Raw genomic sequence first — 23709 nt, forward strand, 5'->3', positions numbered from 1 at the left:
GTTACGTCACCGCGACCTACTTGATACTTTAACCGATAGTTCGTAATGTAAGTGATTAATTTTACTTTAGTGAAATGCATATCGAACACTTCAGCCTCTTTGTAATGTTAAACGGCTAATCCAAATGAGAGAGAGAGAGAGAGAGAGAGAGAAAGAGAGAAAAATTTGACTTTTTCAATTGTCAAACAAGTTCAAAATAAGATAAAAGATATTGAACCTCGTTAGGAATAAAGTAACGACCCGGAGTTGGAACAAGTTTCACTAAGGATAAGAACTGTAAGGTGAATAAAGAGACGTGACCGCGAATCTCACCCCGGCATGCTAAAGAAAACCCCTGGACCTGGATAAAGTTCCAGGCATGAGTAAAGAAGCGTGCGCGCGCGGCGGCGCGCGTCCCTCAGGAGAAATTCAGTCTTGCTTGAACTGCGACACGGCTGATTCGCGGAGTTTGCAACTTCCAGGACATATCACTTTGCTTTTCCGTTTCGTCTTGGCGCTGATTGCTTGCAAATTGCGTTTCTTTATTGATGCCGTGTCGCTTTTTCAGTCCGCGGCAAGCGATCTCTCGCGCGGCGTATGTGCAAACCTTACGATCAAAGTCTCTCCAACTTCACGACACGAGAAAAAAAGAGAGAGAAAGAGAGAGAGAGAGGGAGAGAGATCGCCTTCCGCGATAAGAACGCATTCTCAAACTTCAAAGAAGAGCGCTGCACCCCTTTGATGTACGGAAGAGAGTGGACAGAAAAGAAGTTTATTTATGCGAAAGTTTATTTATGCGCGCCATCCCGCTGCGGTATGCGACGAGCGACTTTGTTTCCGAAACGCTTTTAAAAGTCGTGTAAAAAGTTAGTTGCATCAAGGTAATAAAACAACGAAGCTTGTTTTGCTAAGTAAGTCTCCGCATTATGCAATTCTTACTTCGCGGAATAGTAAGTGCGAAATTACTCTCGTGTACAAATCTCATCTCTGTATCAAACAAGCAAGTTTATCTGTAATCACACGCTGCTGTTTTGCTGTGCTCTGGAATAACTTTCGAAACTCTTCGGATTATGAATAAAACATTTAGCACACGAGAATTGAAAAAAATCGATGTGTATGTTAATTTATAGACGGTTAATCTGTAATTTCCTCTTTTTATTTTTTATACGAAGAAATCTAATTTTTGTTGTTAAAAAAAATATATATTTAACCCCGTTTTTTGTTACAACAACATGGCAAAATTGTGACAGTAACGTTGTGACAGTAAGAATATCAAATTTGTGTGGCACTTTGAGTTTTAAACCGATTTGCAGTCGAGTTATTGCATTTTTACGACACAAACTTCGAAATTCGATTTCCATTTCTCTTTCTGAACTTTGCGGACCACGACGAATTTAATAATTATAATTTCCATCTCGTGGAAAGAGAGAGAGAGAGAGAGAGAGAAAAAGAGAGAGAGAGAGTGAGAGAGAGAGAAAGAGCGACAGCGTACGTATTCTTCGGCAAGTTGTAATTAAACGGTGGTCGTCCGCGAACTGCCGCCATTGCAGTGACAATCTGCGGGTGGAAACGTTTTGAATGCAATTAACGTCGTGCTTTAACGAAGTTTCCCTACCAGTCGGCGGACCAATTTGGCGACGAAAAAAGCCCACGTTGCCAAGTAATAGATCAATGTACGAGCTACTTTGTTGAAGAAAATTTTATGCAGCTAAATGAAAAAAAAAAAAAAAAAAAAAAAAACTAATTCGAAATCATTTTTAGAAAAAACGTTTTGCGCACACAAAAGCGAACTAAAAATATAAACTGGTAGCGTGTAAAATCACTCAGAAATGCCAAACGCATAGTTATTCTACATGCGGTCGGCGATATAAAGAGATGAATAATTGTCGAACGACAAAGTTTAAAACATTCGCAAATAGTTTAAAAAATTTCTTCAAGACACAAAGGCATAATACGAGACTCGTGGAAGAAGAAGCGCGGATGTGGAACTTGGTCCTTGACGTATATATAGTCCGCCGCGCCAAAGTTAGCTGTCGGTAGAAAAGTTGGAGTTTACTAGAGCCCTCTGGCTTTCTCTCGTTTTCTCTATATAGCTGTTTGGCGATCGTCCTCTCTCGCTAATGCGGGTAGAACGGAAGACGTCGGGGGAACACGCCGCTAAAAAAGGAAGTTAGCGCGACCGACCAACGAACTGTTAAAAGAGTTAGTCTCGGTTACAGAATTTGTGTCGTAGAAGCCACGTCGTAGATCCCTTCGCCCTCTTCACCGTTTTCGCAGTTTTCTTTAACTCTCTCATACCTTCGCGCGCCATTGTCCTTTTATTCCACAACTTATTGAAAGGCTTCTCTCGATCGATTAAAAAACTATCCCCGCGGTGATACCGTAGATCTTCCCGACTTTTAGCCAAAGTTTCGTTTCGAAAGTTTTCGAATACGCAGGACCGGTCACGATATATATTTGACCGTTTTTTATTATCTCGTGATCAAAAGGATGCCTTTTTAATGGCGAGCAGGTTTTTAAACAGCACGAAGTTAACACAAAAAGAAAAAGACAATCTTTGCTTAAAATGTCTATATACCTTTGCTGATCATTAAAACTGGAACTTGAGTTTGTAAAACTTTTTCTCTTTCTCTCTCCTTCTATTTTCGAAATATAAAAAATCTCAAGATGTTTTCTCAACATTTTTAAACATCTGAGCATAATAAATTTTTCAGAGATTATTTCAAGTATTCAAGTTGTGAGGATAATATTTTGTCATCGTCGGTAAAAGACATTAGAATCCCCAGATGGGACGTTCTTCGTTTCACGCATGCCGCGGGATAGTCACGTCGACGGGAAAAAGAAAGAACCACCGAGATTTCCGGCAAAACTCGGCGCGCAGACCGCAAACTGCGAAGCGCCGGTCCCGTCGAGGCCGGTGAAACACTTCTACGACGAGCGGTTAGGTACCATGAGGGGGTGAGCCATTCGTGGTCGTTCGAGCGTTAAGATTGTCCGCTCAATTACGACCTGAAGAGGGAGGATAAAGAAAAAGCGAAAAGAAAAAAAGCGAAAAAAAAAAGAAGGAAGGAAGGAAGGAGTCATCTCCTCTCGAGGAGACGTTGCGCGCGGTCCCGGAAGGCAGGGATGTATTCCTCCCTTCGACCTGCGGCTTTGCCGGAGAGTTCGCGTGTCCTGTGGGCTCTTCGTCCTGCTCTTCGTAATTCCTTCCGCTTTCCCGCCTGCCGTGTACGAGCAGTAACTAAGTAGAAAACCGCCCAAAGGATAATAGCTACGAGACTCCAGCCGCACTCCAGCTTAGGGGAGTTGAGCAGCGAGATTCACGGGAACGAAAAAAAAAACCGTTCTTATTATCCTTGCTGCAAACGGCTAAATCGCGTGAGAGAATTATAATACGTTTTTCTTTTTTTTTTTTTTTTTTTTTTTCACGAATATTGTTGACTCAAACGTTGTAGAGGCCGTTTTCTCGTGACATTTTGTATTGTATTTGAAGACGATAACACTCGCTTCGACAACTGTGCCCGTTTCCTCAATTCCGCAAAACTGGTTCATGTAGTCGGATTGTTTGAGAAGGTTTCGCCTCCGGGCGGCGTATTCTCATTCCAAAAATAGCTTTCACCTTCTCGAGACGTCTCCTCCTCGCCGGAGCAGAAAAATACACAGTTATACCTTCTGAAGGAAAAAGATATTGCGTAGCCGGCGGTGCGACGCGGGGTGTCTCGATGCCAAACACATCCGGTCGCGTAAAATTTTGTGGAGTACGCCGAGGAAACATCTTCGGGAGAGAATTTTAACATGCCCTCGGGAGTGACGCAAGAAAGTATGTAGGACATAAGGTCAAACAGGCTCGTCGCAAAACCGAAAGATATTTGGAAAAAAAAAACAGAGCTACACTCGCGGATGATATTGTTCGCGTTAAGCTAATGTTGTAGAAAAATACAACGAAATGTCAGAACAACAAACATCCTACGCGAATAATCAAAACGACTGACGTTGATTAACAAAGATAAACATTTAAAAAAAATAAGTTTTATTTACTCGCTTTCCTTTCAGTTTTAGCTTAGCGCACATTCTGCAACACGAATCGTACGCATCGCTAACATTATCCAAATCAAATCGATGAAGATTCACGAAGGTTACAGAGCCAGCTGTCGCAGGTTTATTTTAACACGAAGGGTTGATCGTGCATACGTGTTTACGTCACTTTGCTCTACCGTGGCCGTGGAGGAAAACGAGGACGGATGGTGGATGGTGCTTCCGCGACGGGTATGCACCTAGACGCAAGGACGTTCACTGGCCAGGTTCTTGGGAACAGCCGGCGCGTCGGGAGGAAAATATAAATAACGCTCGAGATCAGAAAGTCATTCGGAAGAAAGTAGGTCGAGGTGAATAGATGCTGAGAAAAACGAAAATAGTTTTCCTCCTTTTCCCTCCCGCGCGTATCTTTCACATCCTTACGCGATAGTTTTTTTTTTTACAGCATTATAAATATATCCTTATCCGAAGGCTAAAACACCGTAGCAAGATGGGACCCTGCGTCATATGGCGAGGTCGAGAGAGGTCGTTTGCTTTATTCTCGTCGCGCTTACGACAATAATAGTGATCTCGTCAAGTAGAACTAGACAAAAGTTAATGACTCAGAAGCTTTTTCCAAAAATATCAAAATTAAATAATCAGATTGTATTATCGCATTAAGTAGACAGGAAGAAAAGCGAAAGATAGTTTTTTTTTTAATGTTGTACATAACGTAATAACTCGGTAGTTCTTTCTGCATAGATTCCGGCAAAGCTATTATTTAGTCCCCCGGCGCGCGTTTATTTATTTATCGCCGCGGTACACGCTTTTTCACAGTCAATTTTTTGAAAGCGCGGAGAACAGCAAGCTACGAGAACAGTAAATCCGAATAGAGCGCGTTTTGGACATTTGTACAGATTGCGCACTCGGTCGCTTAATCTTCCATCCCGGCGAGCGCGAGTTCCAAACTTACGTCAGAACGCGTTACATACAATTGCGAGCTTAATTATGATATGTACACTCGTAAATGCAAACCACGACGTTGCAGCGCAATCAGCGCTGTGGACGCAATCGATTTTATTTAGAGCTGCATGGCATTAAATCGGTGTAAACATAAGCGCGAGAAAGCCCCCGCGTGTGTATGTGTTGGATGACCGTGTACATAAATCTCATGGCTGTTCGGCCATGCAACGCGCTCGATATTTGCCATTAATCTATCGGTGATAAAAAAGTAAACTTGTTGCTTCTGCTGTGTAAATGCAAATATGTCGCATATTTATAATGATGTTAATTACTTCCATTGTGCTGCTATTACGCGCGGTTTGCAAAACGTAATATAATCAATTGTATAAAAATGTATTAAAAAAACATATAAAGAATAATAAACCTAATATTAAAATATACTATTATTTATGTAAAAATACACACAAAACACACATAAAATAATATTTTCCTTTAATTTGCCGCGCAAGACAATTTTAGCTCGCGTATATATTGCGTGTCGCCTCAGTACTACGGAATCATAATGGCAAATTACATTACAAGTCTCTTTGTCGTGGCGTTCTATTGAATTTCACTATTAATATAGTGCCATAATTGACCGGTGAATTATAATGTTAAATTATAAATCACATTTTACTACGGTATTATGTCGAGGATACAACAATGTGTGTGTAATTCAATCACACATATGTTAGTTTTATTATTATTCAAAAAGCTAATTCAAAACTTTATTCAATTTTTATACAGTATTTCCAGTGACAACTGCAAAATAGATTTTCACGCGTTTCGCTAGAACGCAGATCTCCGATCGACTTATTACCATTTTGCATCTACGCAAAATTGTGTCAGAAAATTCGTTCGACGACTGAATGCGACGACGATGATAAGCAAAAGGAACAGATACCGAGAGAGATAAATACAGAGATAGTGCACGCGTAATGATATTGATTGCCCTATATTCAGCTTCGTACTTGACTCGCCGCACAAGGCAACTTCGCCATCGCGTTAAATCTTGGTAGAGACTTTATCGCGGGGGAGGGGGATACTTGTTAAAATAAGCGACTCCACGGTCGAGAGCACTCTTTTCTTCCACTTTGTATCCCGAGTTCTTCTCTTACACGGCCACACACCACGTGAGTTACTAAATCAGAACACCTAGTCCAACTTGCAACCCACCACGTCACAACTCGCGCTTATACTCCGTACAGGCTGCATCAGCTTGAGCGTGGCCTTAATTAAATATCATAAGCTTCGAAGCTGGTCCACTTTCCGGAAAATCCCTCTAATATTCCGCAGGGTTTCGTTTCTTATCGCCGTAATCTTCAGCGATCTTCTGTCAGATCATCTTTGTTATCCTGTATTTAGTTAATCTTTTCTGGCAAATATGTGTGTAGCGCATATATACAGTTCAATCTCTCGCGATTTGCGATATTCTATAACGTTAATACTTTGTGATCTGGTTTGTGTTCTTGTCTGTGTAAAATTTATATCAGTCAAATCCGATATGTGCATACACATACACACACACACACACACATACGATTCGCCTGAAATAAGATAACGCAATCAAGTTTATTTTGGGAAACGAAAAAGTCAATTAAAACTTTCGACAGATGGTGTGACAAACTTTTGCAATATCCCACACGATTCATTAAATTTCTGTATTACAAATTTTACGCATCAGAACTGCTTGATTGCTATTTTTCTATTTAATAAAAAATGTGTCTTTTAGTTTCAAATTTATATCAAATAAATTGTTTAGTACGTGGTAAATATTTTATCGCGTATTAAATGCTATCAAAGAACAAACGTGTAACAAACAGCGTATTTAATACAAATGTATCAGGAATATAAAACCGTAAAAATAACTTGCACTGATATTTCAGTTTTAAAATAACAAATGTGGTAATAAATGTAGTAATACGTAACGGCTTCAATATTTATAAATAGTAATTGCATGAGAATAGGTCAATAGGAGTCCAAAAACACAGTTGTTAGTGTGCGTTAATAATTCATATGATGTTTATTAAATAACAAACGTTTCGACCGTGGATTCGGTCTTTTTCAACGTGTCTACAATTGATGAAAAAGTAAAATTGTAAAGTGGATGTTAAAAAGAGATGATAACAATTTATGATGTAATACAGCGTTTAAAATAACGTATGCGTCGATTTTTTAAGATAATGACGTTAAATAGCTATAATTGTCTCACCCCGATGCTTTCAATTTTGGATTCGCGTCATATACGACTGTACGTCAAGTGGCCACTGAAATAACTCACGGGTCACGTCTGTATTAAATTAGCTTATGTACGCTTCGAATTGAAAACTCGAATGTAAAGATAGAATATTATATAAATAAATGAATGATCAATCATCAGGCTTCTAGCTTTAATAAATTTGACATTTCTCGACATTTATGTAACTCGTAGGCGTGATATTGTTTGTATCTGGCTCTTCACGCAAAGTAACGTCATACGAGGAGATCATCAAATAACAATCTCATATTTATAAGAGACGAAGAAATAGAATAAGAACCGTTTATTATCAATTACACCGTTTGAACTTTCGCGAATGATTTAACGAGTTTGAATCATCAGGCTTCTAGCTTTAATAAATTTGACATTTCTCGACATTTATGTAACTCGTAGGCGTGATATTGTTTGTATCTGGCTCTTCACGCAAAGTAACGTCATACGAGGAGATCATCAAATAACAATCTCATATTTATAAGAGACGAAGAAATAGAATAAGAACCGTTTATTATCAATTACACCGTTTGAACTTTCGCGAATGATTTAACGAGTTTGAACTTTTCCGCGATACTTCTAAGTCTCTACATCCGTTTCGCTGCTTTTATAACTTCGATGTTACGCTCCATGATATTTCCAAATGTCACAACCCACACGCGATATGCACGTAAAACAAATCTCAAGTGTCGAATGTTCAAGCTTCGTCTGTTCCAAAATTATTTAAGCGTCTTAAGTAAAAAACATTTCTAAAAATATAAATGTGAAATTTCACGCCGTTTATTAGGTATCATATCACTTGACATACCGAATTACTTTCTCATCGTACACTAAAATAAAACACAAATTCTCGGCTGGAAATATCGTAACAAAATATAATATTTATTTAGCAAAGCAATTTCACGTCTATATAGTGTAATAAGCGTAGATTTATTAATAGCTACATTTTATTATAGTTTTTTTTGTGTAAAAATAAAATGCAATCTCATAATAAACAACTAGAGATGTAACTAAGTTTAACATCACAGCTTTTATCTTTAAAGAAAATATGTGTTTGTTATTTACAGTGTACACGCGTTAATGTGTGTGTGGAAAAAATCTGCATTTTAATCAAAAACAAATCCAATTCACGATAAAGCTTGCGCGTGCGTGTGTGTGAGAGCTGTTAACGGATACCGAAAGTACGGCAAGTTAAGGACTGATCTGTGATACATCGGCAAAGATGAGGCGAGCAAAAACCGAAATAGCATCGAAGAAATTAAACGCAAATCAACCGGTTGTCGAGACAGTCGGGTTAGGTTGTCTTCCCGCAACATAGTGTTATCGGCGAAGTTTCCGGCGGTCGCCCCAGAAGTGGAAGCTCTCTCTCTCTCGACTGCGGAGTTTCCTGAATTACAACGTATCAGGCGTATTCAAAGTGGTATTAGTTCACCGTCGTAAATCTGCAATGGGCTTAAACCGTGTCGAAAAAAAAACCCGGCATAGAATTGTGTTGATCTACGATACGCAAATTCAGCGGCTGTGACGCGGGTGATGATGAAGACGTTTAATAACGCAGCCCGTGTAATGGAAATTATGCGCATACGTATGCGCATGTGTAAAAAGTTTAATATTATTAAAAAAAGAAAAAAAATAGATGATTCATCTATATACACGGGAGATATGTGAGGTAAATTTTTACAAGAAAGTTGAACTAACCACATCGGGAAGGTCTTCAGAAATTCCAGTCGTGATATCTTAAGAATATTAAAATCGATCCCAAGCGGCAAGTTTTCTCAGGAGCGACCTGGATTTTCCGCGATGTCTATTTAACTCTAGTAATTACCTTATGCGAAATATTTTAGAGCAAACCTATACTAAAACTAGCAACGACGAACGAATAGAAACAGATAATAAATTGAAACAAAACGATCGTGTTGGAGGGGAAATAAAATGGAACATAAGAGCTGTTTTATACCGAAATATAGTTAGGGGATGTAAAATAAAAAAAATAAAAATAGAGAAGTTCTCTCTCCAGTTAATGTTGCAAGTTTTTCATTCGACTCATTCAAATTAATTAATCAAGTGTAAATACGACGATGAACTATTTCAGGCTACCTGAAGAAAAACTGTACTCTTAATTCCGAAGTCTTTTCGCTCGCGAAAAGGGTAATCGAGCTGACTGTTCTTCGGTCGGGGTTTGAGAAAATAATTTGCTCAACATTAGCGCGGTTTCACCGTCGGTACATATCGTAATTAAATTGTAAGTAACGCTGACTGGGAGAAAACACGCGGAAGAAATTTAAAAGCCACGGCGAAGTCTCCTGTCTTTAGAAACCATTAGAATTCAGCTGCGATCTCCGCGACGGGTGGGAAAGAAAGCTAAAATTCCGGAGCGCACTGATTCAACTTCTACGCGTACGCGACGGGGAAGCACGGAAGCGTCTCAGTAATTTTGAATCTGTATGCAGCCGAAGAGAAATCCACGGGCCAATAACGCCCGCGCATTATTATGCAGATTACACTGTAACCCGTATTAGTTCGTTATCACACCTATATCTTCAACAGTTCCGCACGACAGCGAATGCTGGTACAGATTATCCGGAAAAAGGCATCGAGATGAAGACACCACCGCGCGAGTTGCTTCTCTGACATTTCAATTCAACTTGTCTTCCAAAATTAAACAAGGAAAGATAAAGAGACCGCTGTTGTGCACAAAAATGAAACAAAAGTGTAATTCACTTTTTTTTCTGATATGAAGATTTTCTGTGTTACCTGAATATCGAAATAAATGATAATGTCAATAACGTGCCGCGCGCGAATATGTATCTGAGTGAAACAAAAAATTTGTGAATACATTTCTTTCTTGTGCACTTTTCTTGATAAAATCCATAGGTATATACAGAGTGTCCCACCTAACTTGAAAATCCTAAATATCTCGCTTATTTTTTATGATAGGAGGATGCCGAAAAGGGTCATTATTCAGTTCGAGAAGACAAATACTGTAATAAGCAAGAAATTTTTTTTAAGGTCATATTTTTTAAGAGCACAGAGGCTTCTTTTCCCCTTATCCGATCAGGCTGAATTTTTTTCACAGATTATTTTTTTTAGCAATTGGAACCATTCATCATTCTAGAGGGTGCCGCTAAAAAAATTCAAAATAAGAGTCACTCTAGTAAATACACACAAACGCTAACTGTTTAGCTTGTAATGTAAATTTTTTGAATTAATAACTCGAACTTGATTATGAAATACATACGTGAATAATCAAGTATAATTAGAGAACTCCAAAATCATATCATTTAACCGGTGCCGCGGAGTAGCTATGCAAAAGTAATACCGAATATACGCGTAGTTAGTTAATTACCTCGAAATTGAAAATGCGTATCTGTCATTTTCATGTAAAATTAAACTGCTACAGAAACATTCATTTGCATCATTTATTGATGAAACAGTTTTAAATTAATTTGACATTTTCCTAAGAATAACAAAAGAGCGCGCGCTTAAAGAAGAAATTTAATCGAGTTTGGCCATTCGGTAAAAGTTGCGTGATCGACGTTCGCACGTGTAATAATTTAAAAAAAGTAATTTAAAGCTACACACAGAAGATCCTACTCTCTTGTGCGAATTAATCAAAGCCGTGTCGCGTTATCGACGACTTTCATGATCGTTTCATGGAAGCTGGTTTTTCAACGTTGCGGACAATATTCGAAAGAAAAAAGAGAGTCCACATGTACATCTACGAGCACGACGGATAAACAGAAAAGAATTGATATACCTATGTCGTGACAATAATTTTGTGAACAACTAGGAAATCTGATGAGATTACGTTACGCGCAAACTCCGGTTTACGCAACAGTCGCGATCGAAATTTTAGATTTTTGATCAAAACAGTGTCACGTGTAGCTATTATTCCACTTTGACGATTGACGATTAAATCGTCGGTCATATCGAGATACAAAACACAAAGCTAAATTTTCATTCGCCAGTTTTCGAGCGCTGTTATCTTGGCAGAGCGTAAGTCACGCGTGCATTGGGAATAAAACCGTCGCCAATATCCTCCGCACTCGACACTATCGGAACGGTCATCTTTGATGGCATTATCTCTTTTCTCTTTCACCTTTCTTTCTCTCTCTCTCTCTCTCTCTCTCTCTCTCTCTCTTTCTCTCTCGACAAAAACAAGCATTATAACGAGAAAAAATTTTGACATATCGACAACGAGAAATAAATAAATTCCCTGCTCGTTCAAAGTCTTCTCGTACGCAACCGCAGATTCGAACAATTTCCATGGCAAAAGCGCGATAATAAAATACAGACGAATACAGACTATCCGTTTTAAACTTTCGTCGGACCACGTGCAATGAGAAAGAAATTCTCCGATAACGAATCCGAAATTTAAGCCGAGCGATAAAAACTCGACGTATCTCGCGTTGAATACGCGAGCTTACGTTTGCAAACGTGGCACACCGAAATCACGCCATTATTTTCTCTTATTCGGCACACCGAGGCACTTGTAATTTTATTTCGTAGACGCGAACGTGCGCGTACGACATCGCGGGAAGAAACAAAGGTTAAGATGCATGCGCGCGAGGGTGATTACTCGGTGGGGAACCACATGTGCATAAAGAAATATTTACAGACGGCTTTGTCGTCAGACGTGACAAATTGTGCCGGATGAATCCTGTCATTCTTGTGTGTGTTGATCTTTACATGTGTACATGTCAAGCCTTCATTTCTCAAAGCTTAAATAAAAGCTACTGTATAATTTTGCATCTTTCTATATCTTTTTACAAACAAACTGTTTTTCAATAAGTTAAATAAGAGATTTTTATCTTCAAAAATGGAATAAAATTCGGAAATAAAACTTGATGCGTAATTTTGCAATTAAAAAAAGATTCACTTACGCATCGCAACTCTTTTATTGTATATTGCACTTATATTATCGTAATTATATTATTTATATTGTTTATATTATTTCTTTTATTTGAAATTCTTATATATTTGTATTTACGCATCTCATGAATTTATTTATATCATTTTCTTTATATACGTAATATCGATAGTCTGTAACATGACCCGTTCCAATTCAATACAAACGAGTATATCAATTTGGCGAAAATAAAAGCGGTATATAGTGAATAAAAACATAAAACTATGTCAGAAGACAATGGATTAGGGTAATCGAAGAGCGCGACATGGAAAATGGTATTTGGCTATTGTTCCTTCCCATTTTCTCGCGATAACTCTCGATCCTTGTACTAGCGCGACCAGGCCGTATCTTGCTTGCAGGACGAAGTCGTGCCACCGCTCTTGGGACTCGTAGATTCGACGGCACTTTGTATTCCACGTGCGACCGAGAAAACGTTGTTATGATGGTAACCCGCACCCCGAAGAATTCCCCGGAGAGAAACCAGGAGGGGAAAGTGGACGGGTGGATCAGCGAAAGAGATGAATTAAAGGGTCATCCCAAGATACTGCCAGGAGCTACAAGAAAAAAAAACAAACAAAAAGAAAACGGAGTCCTAGGAAGACGACTCTCGTTTAGAGAGTTTTTTTCACGCCTTCTCGGTCGGAAATAAAAATCGAATCGGCGCGAACGACCGACTTCACCAATGCCATTAGCGAAACCGATTAGATCTCGTGGAATTCAATTACTTCGGCGCGACGGAGAAAACGATAAGAGCGACGAATTATGCGGACATTACGACTGTCAAATCGCGACTGGCAATTTTCAGAATAACTCAATCACTTATTTGCGAGATAAGCATTTATGGGACATCTCGAATCGTTATTATATCGACTAATCGCACGATATCGTCATTTAATTGTAACAAAATTGTAATTTGTTATTTAATTTCGACACAATGCATCCTTGAGGATAGATCAATTGTAAGCTTTGTGATTGTACCCTCGGTATCCGCGATCCCGCGGTTTGTCCCTCGTGTCCAGTTTCCCTCTGACATCCGGAAGTGATGGACATCTGCCCACCCATTCGTCTTGCTCCGAATCCCTTTCCGTTTCCTATCTCCTCCGTACCATCTTGGCGAGAAACGCGAGAGTCATTGAGGTAAATACAAATTTGATCCGGATTTTCGGGATAGAAAGATGAATCGTACGAGCGCTTCGCTTAAGGGTTGTATCATTTCGTTTCTCAATGCTTGCAAAGATAATTTATATGTAGGAAATGTTTGACATCTTTGTTGATATTTTTTCGAATCGTTACCCCAACACAACATTCATTTTTTTTTCAATGAGGGTTTTCAACAATCTTTTGATTCAGCAATACGCGCGCGCGATCGATACGTATATTGCTTGCTTTCGAGAGATTGACTTTGATGAAAAGAGTAAAAAGATTGATTGACCTGATACAACGATGATCAAACCTCCCCTTCTAAAGCAGCACTACGTAAAATCGCACAACCACCGTATCGGCCGCGAGCAATTCATGGCTACACAAATGTTCGAAATCCATGTTGCGCGAGGGGTGACGATCGGAAATGACTGGGAGGGATTTACAAAAGCTTCGGGCGCAGCTTTCAGATCGCGCTGTATAGTTCTGATGTCAATTTGTCCCGTTACAATGACTCAATCGGAACGCAAACAATGACGAGCTCCAAGCTCGGAGCCAAGCAAGTCGTGGCATTGCAGTTTGCACGTCGTCGTGTACGTCGAACCTTCTCGCTTCTCATCGCTACCGCTCGTTTTTCCTTCTGATTACGTTCTTCGTTAGTCTGGCCGACAACTCTTAATTACACAAGTTTTCATTTGTGCACCAACAAGTCTTCTTTCTTCCAAGAACGTTTCTACAAAATTACTGCGCGCGAATCGTTACTCGCGCAAACACTGCCAAGTTTGTGGGCCCCACTTTGAACATTCGCAGAAATTCGAGTAATCACGCGAGAGAGTAAAGATAAATGTGCATATACTCCGTGTCAGCAATGGTTATGAGACCAAGTAGCTCAGGAATTTGTAGTAATATCGAGATGCTTGCAATCTACTGGCCGGTTATTTCGCCAATCGATCTTCTTGCCTTAATCGGCGAACCTACCTCGAGAATTCGCTCGACGCGAATTTCATAACTTCGTAGCCGCGCGCGTCCGAACGGCGGCTCGGCGCAAATTTTTTTCACGCCCTAATTCGCTATCAATAAGTAACTTGCGAAACGAGATCGCTGGAAGGACTTTTATTCAACTCGTTGCGGAAGAAAAATTACATTTTTGTCTGACGTAGAAATTCTTTCGAATTTTCAAAGAGTATCTCTTTTCGTGCAAAAACTAAAACTCCTACCCTTTCGTGTGATGATTTTGCGGAAATCACTGTTTGAATTCGCTTCTGTGTATATATTCCGGTCCGTTATCAATCTTAAACTTCATCACAACACTTCATCTCCACTCCTTTAATTATTTCAAACTTCCTTAACCGCGTTTGCTTCATTTTCGCGGGTAAGTAATGTGCGCTTGAGGAGATACTTCTCGGGTTAGGTGTAAAAAATATCCTCGCCCTCCGCGGCTCGTTTATCACCGGTAACTATCCATTTATCGCGGTGCATTTACTTCAATCACGCGGACACGTAAAGCCATTAGCGCTGAAAAACGTAACTGTAACGCTTTGCTCGCCAACTACCTGAAAACTTGGCCCTCACTAGGTTTATGTACGAAAGGCCACTCAAACAACACGCCGATCCCTTCTCGAGCAACACTGAATTAAGATAAGGTCTCTCTCTCTCTCTCTCTCTCTCTCTCTCTCTCTCTTCTCTTCCTCTCCCACCAAACTGTAGGCTTGGATTCGCCAACGTACTATTTTAAGCTCGCTATTTGGTTTTCACCAATTACCGAGAGGTCCTTCCTTTCCCGTTGGTACTTTCTGTATGAACAGAACTTCTCACTCGCCGCGCGGTGAATGCAAAATCGAGAGCAGTTCGCGTAGCTCGACATCGCGCTAGATAAACCGACCGGTAATGGTAATCATTACCCGGTCCCACCACACCGCTGTGCACCTTGTAAAATGTAAAACCTGGCGAGCTCGGTTCTGTCTGTATTCGCCGTTGCCCATTACCTTAAACGGCGACGATTTACCTCTGAGTCTAATAAAAACAACACGGATGAACGGAAACACAAGTGTATACGTCTTCCACTATTTCCCCCCCTCATCTTCTCCCGTTCGTCGCGCAATTCCCCGTTCGTATATATATACCCAACGTTTCTCCGACACGGCCACGCTTTTCCCTGCTTTTCCCGTCGGGTTTCGCGAAACAATGATCAGAGCTTCCCGTTAACGCGCCGTCGATTTAACCGCTTTATCGCTTTTCTCGACTTTATTGGGTTTGATCCAGCAGGTTTCCCTGACAAAAGCGCGCAAATTGTGTGCAAGCTTTTTAACAGCGTTTTTCGAGACGGCGAGACGTCCGTTTGAAAGAAATAAATTTGTACGGCGAGATAAATAAAAACCGTGCGCGTAAAACATGCTACAGAAATTATACGGAAAAGTCTCATTGTCACGTGCAAGAATAAATGACTGCAAAAACGTTTTTCCATGATCCCGTGATATACAGTGGCAACAAAACCTTTCCGAGTAACTTCACGAAAAATAAAATATTAATAAATATGTATAAAAACGAGAGCGAGAGAAAGAGAGGGAGATATATTATTAAAAAACTTTTTAAAATGTAAATAAAACTATATATTTTAGGAATAATCTAGCAGAATCTGCAGAATTATCGCGGATGCAAATAGAACAATCAACAATTAGAACTTTTTGAAATAGTGATGTCAACTTCTCACGTTGGTTTAACTCGCCCGTATTCTTTCGTAGACATTTTCCAAATACATTGCGGCAAAGAGTGAGTCTGGTCGGAATCATCCAATCACGGAAATCTCGGCAACAACGTAGCTATTGTATTCGGAAACGAACATCGGATTGCGTCTGCAGGGAGCAGCGAGACACGAGAGATAATTTGATAATCAAGGTACAGGTAGGTCCTTTGCGTTATCGACGCAAATATACGGCATTGCCGTGTTTAAATGAGTTTCAAGCGCAGGACGATGGAAGGAATATATTATGGAAGAGAAAGTATCTGATGCAATTCGCATTGAGACACGTTCTGACGTACCTATTTCCGTTGCCGCAATTCAGGAATCTGACACGATTATTCTGAGCTTTTGTGTAAAAAGAACGGAAAAAAAATAAAAATAAAAATCATAGCAGTCACGAGAATGTTAAAAAGATAACGTTTCATTTTATCAATGTGCGAATGTGTGCGTCGATTATAAGTTGACACTTATAGCCGAGACAATTTTGATTAAATTTTTTCAAGTTTTTCGAATTCACGAAAAAGAAGTTTTTGATCTCTTTTTGTTTTTTTGAAGTCAAAAGTTTGTTCGTTTCTCCGAAAGCACGCAAATATATCTGAAAAGTTACGTTGGAACTCTTAATTACTGAGCGGTGCGCATATATTAATAACGGAAAAGTTAGTTCTCATTTTACATCTCTCGTTCGATTGGTTCTGATCCTTTAACGAGTTCAATTTCAGCTCGCAAAATAAATCAACGTTCTTATTGCTACGTAATCATATTCAGGGAAATCAATAGACCCCGGGATTCAGAGGCTCTCTCTCTCTCTCTCTTCTCATTGCCCGAGAAAACAGTTAACAGACGATATTTCTTCAAGCAGGGTTACCTCTTCAAGTTCGTCCGGCCACCGGAGGATCTCTTCCGAGCCCTCATCTTGATGCCAATCTCTCTCGGAAAGATAAGTAATGAAGGATTTACGTTTTCCGGTTTAATTCTCATTAAGAACAAACGACAAAGCTTATTTAATGTGATTCGTCGTATTCATATTTCGCTGTTATTTCGCGAGAGACAAAGAAAATAAGGGAGAGAGAGAGAGAGAGAGAAATAATGCTGTTTATTCGAAGAAAACGATGCGATCGATCGCCAACGTTAATGACAAACACTTTTCGGTAAGTTTTCAAAAGGCAGTCATGAATTCTCAAGGCAAACGTATGTATATATGTATAAAACTATTAACTTGCAAATGAGGACTGTGTTCCAAACTTCACTGCGGCTACTAAAAATGTATAATATACTGCGAACTAGAATAGATTTTTAGTTCACCGGCAGTGAATTTTGAAACATAACATAAAGATAGTTTTACGAGACTCTTGGACTTGGCTTTAATTTACATTATTCTTTCTTATCGCGTTTCTGAATTCAATAAAATTCGACGATCTTTCTATCAACTCGACGATAAAAGATGTGAGAAATATACAAATCGTGGTTATACTATATTCCTTCAAGACACACCAGCCGATTAGTCACCGGCAAGATCGAGTGACAGGCATACAGATTGGTCGGCAGGTACGGAGTATTCGCTCGTGTTCGTCAGAGCTGCAACGCAGGGAGATGCAACGCGGTGTTTGAAACTGTCGTTACATCCTCGAAGAAGTTGCAGCGGAGGACGTGACACGAACAGGTAAGTGCTTCGTCAACATCCGCAAATTCCATGCCACGCGTACTGCTCGACGCATTCCGAAATTAAGGAGGTGCCCCCTCCCTCCCTCTCTCATTCCTTACCTCTCGTTTCGGAAAGCCGTATATCGAAAATGCACACGAGAAATTCCCGACGGCGGCAACTCCTTTGATGTCTGTAACCGTGTCTTTCGGGAGAGATGGAGCTTTCAGCTAGCTGGCGGACTTCCGTATCTCTTTCATCATCTTTAGATTGAATAACACCGTGGCACCTAAACACAGTCTTGGGCTATTGATACCGAAACTTCCGTCTTCTCTCGGTTACGTCATAACGCGAGGAATGTTGTCTTTGCGAGAAATTCAAGAAGTTAATGGCGCGACATTTAACGTTTAAATTAGCGCGTTTGCCTTAATGGTTCTAAGCAAAACCTGACAAACAGACAGTGTTTGTGCGAACAAATCGCGATTTATCAATATAAAAATGTGAATTCGAGTTTGAATATCTACAAAAACGCGTTTCAAATGCTGTATGTGTGTGCGAACGACGAGTATTAAACGTTTGTGTATTTTCGCGGCATAAAAAATTTTGCTGTTGTGCCGTACGAGATAGTAATTAATTCCTTCGACGCAAAAAAAAAAATACATATTTTGAAATAATATGAGAATATTTGTACAAAAAGTGTTCAACAAAAAATATATATATATATAATATTTTGAAATATTATTTTGAAATATTATTTGTTAAAACAAATATATATACACGTGCGCGCGTGTGATATACAAGTTACTTCGCACGAATGTGTCATTTTCATGTAAACATAAATTTATAATTGTATAATTGTTGATATTTATTATAGAAAATAATAAACTGCGCGTCCATCAAAAATATGTTCTATACACTATTTCGCTAGCTAAAGTGAATAAAATTGACGAAATATAGGATAGAGGCGACGTTGTATTATAGGAAAACAATTTTTTTATCTATGTTTCGACATGCGGGTATGCACACAAGAGATAGTTTAACACAAAATCAATTAAAACTTTTATTTCCAGGGAAACCTCTGGCAGAGGATATGTTTTTTTCGCGTATTTTGTTAAGGAAATTTCTCGCTTGTTCTCTCTCGTCCTGTATTACAAGCTCTGCTGTTATATACCTACCTACTACATCGCGTAACGACTGGAACGTTCTGTGAAAACGTTCGCGCGCACCGATCTGTTCCGCTCACACCGCGGTGTGGCATTTTTGAATAACGAATCGAGCAAACGCAGCAATCTCTCTCTCTCTCTCTCTGATGAAACGAATGAACGAAACGCGCGTACCGCAGTCGAAAGATGAATACGCAATGCCTCCTGATATTTCAATCCGACTGCCATTCGCGGTCGGATAAAGTGGTAACAATGTTAACTACAGTTTTGTATCCTTTTGATGTTACGTTGTAACATGCGAGCAAGCATTCGGTTTAGAGAGAATATCTCGTCGCTTATCTCGCAATATTCGCGCGCGCGCGTTCGCGGATTAAGCATTTATTTCGGATATCGTATGCATATTTGTATTTCCATTCATTTTAAAGCGCGGACGGGAGTTACGTGGTCGGCAGAGTCGCGCGAGACAATTTCTCGTAAATTATATTTGGCAGTTCTCACCCTTCCTCTCCCCTCGGGTTTAAACTACTCGACAGAATTACGCGCGTACATTAAAGTGAATTTTCAGTCACGGACGTTGCTTCCGCGCGCGCGATCGAATTTGCGATAAAATTAGATTTCTCGCGGCGAGAAATAAAAAATATGATGTCTGCCATAGGAGAAAGAGAAAGCGAAACCATAGCGCGGGAGTTGAAGTGAAGTTCTCGCACGGTAACATAAGTGTGTATATTAGATTGAATTTTTCGAAAGAAAAACTTGGGTTCACATTCGCGCCCGTCCTTGTTTTCCGATCCTTTAAGCAGGTTACGCTTCTTCGATACCTTTTGTTCCGTTTTTATCGCTCGCGACACAATAAAGATGGATGCACAATATCGATGATAGCATTCGCGACAGATATATATGATACCAGTAAAAATATCATGGAATCGTAAAAATAACATTGTTACCTTTGTACTTATCACGAAACTGTCAATTATATAAAAATATATATAAAGTATATAAAAATATACTGTAATTTACTGACTATTTACTAGTTGATATGTGTCGCGAATTCTGAATTTTGCATTTCGTAATTTATTAGCCTTAGAGAATATATTTGTGTTATATTTGCCAAATATATTTGCATTTCTCTAGGATATACATATATCTCATATATCTTTTATACAACAGAGAGAGAAGTAAAATGTGAAATATAAAAGTAAATTATTTCATCGATCTCTGAAATATTGCACAATGAAAATATACCAAATATGTCAAAATATATCCTCCTATATAAACAAATCCATGTGTACCGCAAAGTGTTTTGGAGTCGAATGTATCGCATCTATTATTGCCTCTTTTCCGTGTTGCCGATTGGTTGGTTGGTTGGTTGATCGAGTCGAGTCGAGTCGAATCGAATCGGTAAGATCGAGATAGTAATAATGACAGAAAAGCGATTTTGACAGTTCTTCGTATACGTAGAGAAAATTAAAAACGTGACTAAAGTAAAGTCATGTGACAGGAAAGAGTAGAAATACAACACGTAACTAAAGTAACGTGACTGTAATTTATATTATATATAATATTAAATAATATATATTATACATATAATTTATTATGTATTTATAATATTATACTTTATATTGTATTATTATATGTATTATATACATACTACAGTAACGTCACTGACCTCGGCCGCGCGACTTTGGTGAGGAGGGTCATTGACCCGGCCGCGCGACCTTGGCGGAGTCACTGATTTCGGTCACGTGATTACGGTATATATATATGTATACGTGTGTGTATTATATATAGATATAAAATATTATATAATATATATAATATTATATAATATATATAATATTTTCTTTTTTACTGTTTTCCCTGTCACGTGTTGTTTTTCCATTCTTCCCTTTTTCTTTTATTTTTCAAGTTTGATTTTCATGCGTTTATTTCTGACGTCTCTCATATGTGTATTATATGGTTTGTAAGACGTGTATACTAACTGTCATCGCGATGACAGGTTATGTTCACTGACACAACACGTTAAAAGAAAAACAATCATAGCGCGCGCCATATTGTGCTAGTATATACATATATATTAGTTTATGTTTCTCAACTAAACAAATAATAATGTTATGTTGACATATTAATTTTGTTAGTGTTTTGCAACATAATACAATAATTATGTTGACAAAACATTTGTCATTTTATATCTATAATATTAAATATTTTAGAAAAGTATATATATATATATATATATGTATTTTTATACACACACACACATCGAACAGAAATAAAACTCACAAGATAAACACGTACTTAATCAAAGAAGCATATGCGGGGAAATTTCTGCCATATAAGTCAAATAAGTGTCTCCTTCCGGAAAAGATTATTTTTCCGCGCGATAAGCGAGCGATATGAGAAAAATGTAGCATTAAAAAAAAGAGAGATAACGTAAGAGAAGACGCTTATAACAAAAGAGACGGAGAACAGTTCCGTTAAGAAATTCGTTGCAAAAAGTATCATCGTTGGAAACTGTCGATGAGACGGAAAAACCAACATTATGGCAGCTCCGTACCTTGAGTCTTACCTGATAGAAGACCGCCGACACTCATACGACGTCAAGGAGCGTTGCGACGGTAAATCTCACACCGAAAAGTCCTGTCCCCGAGAAAACCGCGACCGATTGGTGCCACGGCGACAAAACTTTTGCAGTGACACGCCGCCGGCGGCACGTTTCGCCGCATTTATCTAGATGTATCTTCCAGTTCGGCGCGAGCTAGAAATATGGGAGTGAGAATTGAGTTTGGTGTGTGGGTGGCCTCTGTACGGTCGCGTCCGCCATCCCTCGTCGGGCGTCGTTCTCGCGCATTTAACAGCCACCCTCTCCGATCCTTCACGGTTCGCCGATAACACTTACGCAATTCCTGCTGTCGCGACGCGCAATCCCGCGCGTCAATCAACGACTCTGAAATGTGTTAATTTCCGCGAGTATCTGTCGCTGTGTGTACCCGCAGGTCGTAAATTCACGCACACACACACACACACACAATTCCCACTCCCCCTATTAGCACATTTATATCGAGAGATGTAAAAGTCCCCTAATTATCCCTGAAGATTATCTCTGATTCGAAAAATTTATAAAACAAGATCGCAGACCTACGTTACATTAGTAATTTAATATCGTGTGCGAAATTATGATGTCTATTATAAAGTCAGTGGAACGCAGTCGGTCGATAGAAGAATCATTTACTCACTGCAAATCTCTGTAAAAAAAAACAGTTACAACGATAAAAATTCCGCTCCGCGCGATTTGATCGCGGTATAAATTTCTCGTATAATTTTTGTTCGCGCGAATTTATTTTCAAACGGGAGAGTAAGTCGCACAAATCTATATTATATGAGCAAAGAGAGAAAAAAAGAGCGACGTTGAGGCAACTTTTCTGGCGAAAGGCGGGACGAGAAATCAGCGGTTCTTCCCCACACGACATACCGAAAAGAAAGGGAAGAAAAATCGATATTCCATGGTTTATTTGAATTCCGCGGTCTACCGCACGCCCGAACCTAGAACCCGAATTTGCAAACACGATTAGAACGCGAACGAACAACCGGAGACGAAAAAATGCCGGCAAAAATAAGGGAAAGATATTAAAAGCGGAACCGTTTAGCGGAACGCTACTTGTTGTAGGTTGTAGGTTGAAAGTATTGTAGGGTTAGTAATATATTCAGGAGAAAACAATTCAAAATAGTGTGTAAGAAAACAATTCGTTCAACAATAATTTATCTAAATCACAGTCATAACATTTATTAAGTACCTTTATGTTATTTTCTGCATATATGTTTCAATAATTTTTCCGATAAGCAAAATAATCGACTTGTCAGAAGGAAGAAATGTGTTGAAAGGAAAGAAGACGTTCGAGTATTGATCAGTTCGAGAGACGTTCTAGTATCTGTACGTTTCTGTTGAATGAATCAACATTCGTTTCCGCGCCTACACGGAAGCAAACACATGTCGCAAATGTACGCGTAAATGTGAAGCAAAATCACGGCGTTTTAGTTCAAATTTGCATAGGTAATGTCGTCAGCTGGCAAATGTTTCATCCGTCGGCTACGGCTTTAATGTAGCATATCGGTGCCACGGATTGTTACATACGTCAGACCTTTTCGCCGCCTAATCCTATCAGAAAACGCGTGTGTAAATAATCACACTCGATTCTCTCGATATTGATTGTGGCCACTTTTATCTCGACGCTGATTGGACGTTTCTCGGATGTGTTTCTCGATTCATGTCGTATCAAGAGGCACGGTAGTGCCTCGCTCCAAGTTCACGCGCAACGAAGTTGCTTTGTCTTTAAAAACGTGATTAAAGCAAAGTCACGCGTCTTTAAAAACGCAAAAAGTAAAGTCACGTGTTGTTTTACCACTCTTCCCTCTCTCTATTTTTCGAGTTTGATTTTCATGCGTTATTTCTGCCATCTCTCATATGTGTATTATATAGTTTGTAAGACGTATACATTAAGCTGTCATCGAGGTGACAGGTTGTGTTCACTGACACAACACGTTAAAATAAAAATAATAATAGCGTGCGCGTAGCGCGCGCCTGTGTTGTGCTAGTATAATAAAATGAGAAAATGTTTACAAAGTGAAAACAACAATTAATTTATTAAGAAACTATAAATTTTACATAATTTCTTGCTGCCCATTTGTAATTTTCTAAAATTATTCTAAAATATCTCAGTATTAATTTTCACACATATCGAAAGATTCATTTTCATCTAAATGCACAATATGCAACTGCGCGAAAGACAACTTCTGTCTGAGCAAAGTCAAAATAACATTAGTCCGCGTCGTGGCAAAGTCGATTAACAAATAGAATTTGTATTTGCGTCTTTCTGTTAT

At 39.1% G+C, this 23709-nt stretch overlaps 1 protein-coding gene across 3 annotated transcripts in view; it reads right to left on the reverse strand.

The window, feature by feature from the left end:
• LOC109862664 (ADAMTS-like protein 1) overlaps window positions 1-23709 on the reverse strand; it is a 152900-nt gene that overhangs the window by 113287 nt on the left and 15904 nt on the right. The window lies entirely within an intron of this gene.

The sequence above is a fragment of the Pseudomyrmex gracilis genome, unplaced genomic scaffold, assembly GCF_002006095.1.
Source record: "Pseudomyrmex gracilis isolate BER0280 unplaced genomic scaffold, ASM200609v1 scaffold_10, whole genome shotgun sequence".
Taxonomy (NCBI): domain Eukaryota; kingdom Metazoa; phylum Arthropoda; class Insecta; order Hymenoptera; family Formicidae; genus Pseudomyrmex; species Pseudomyrmex gracilis.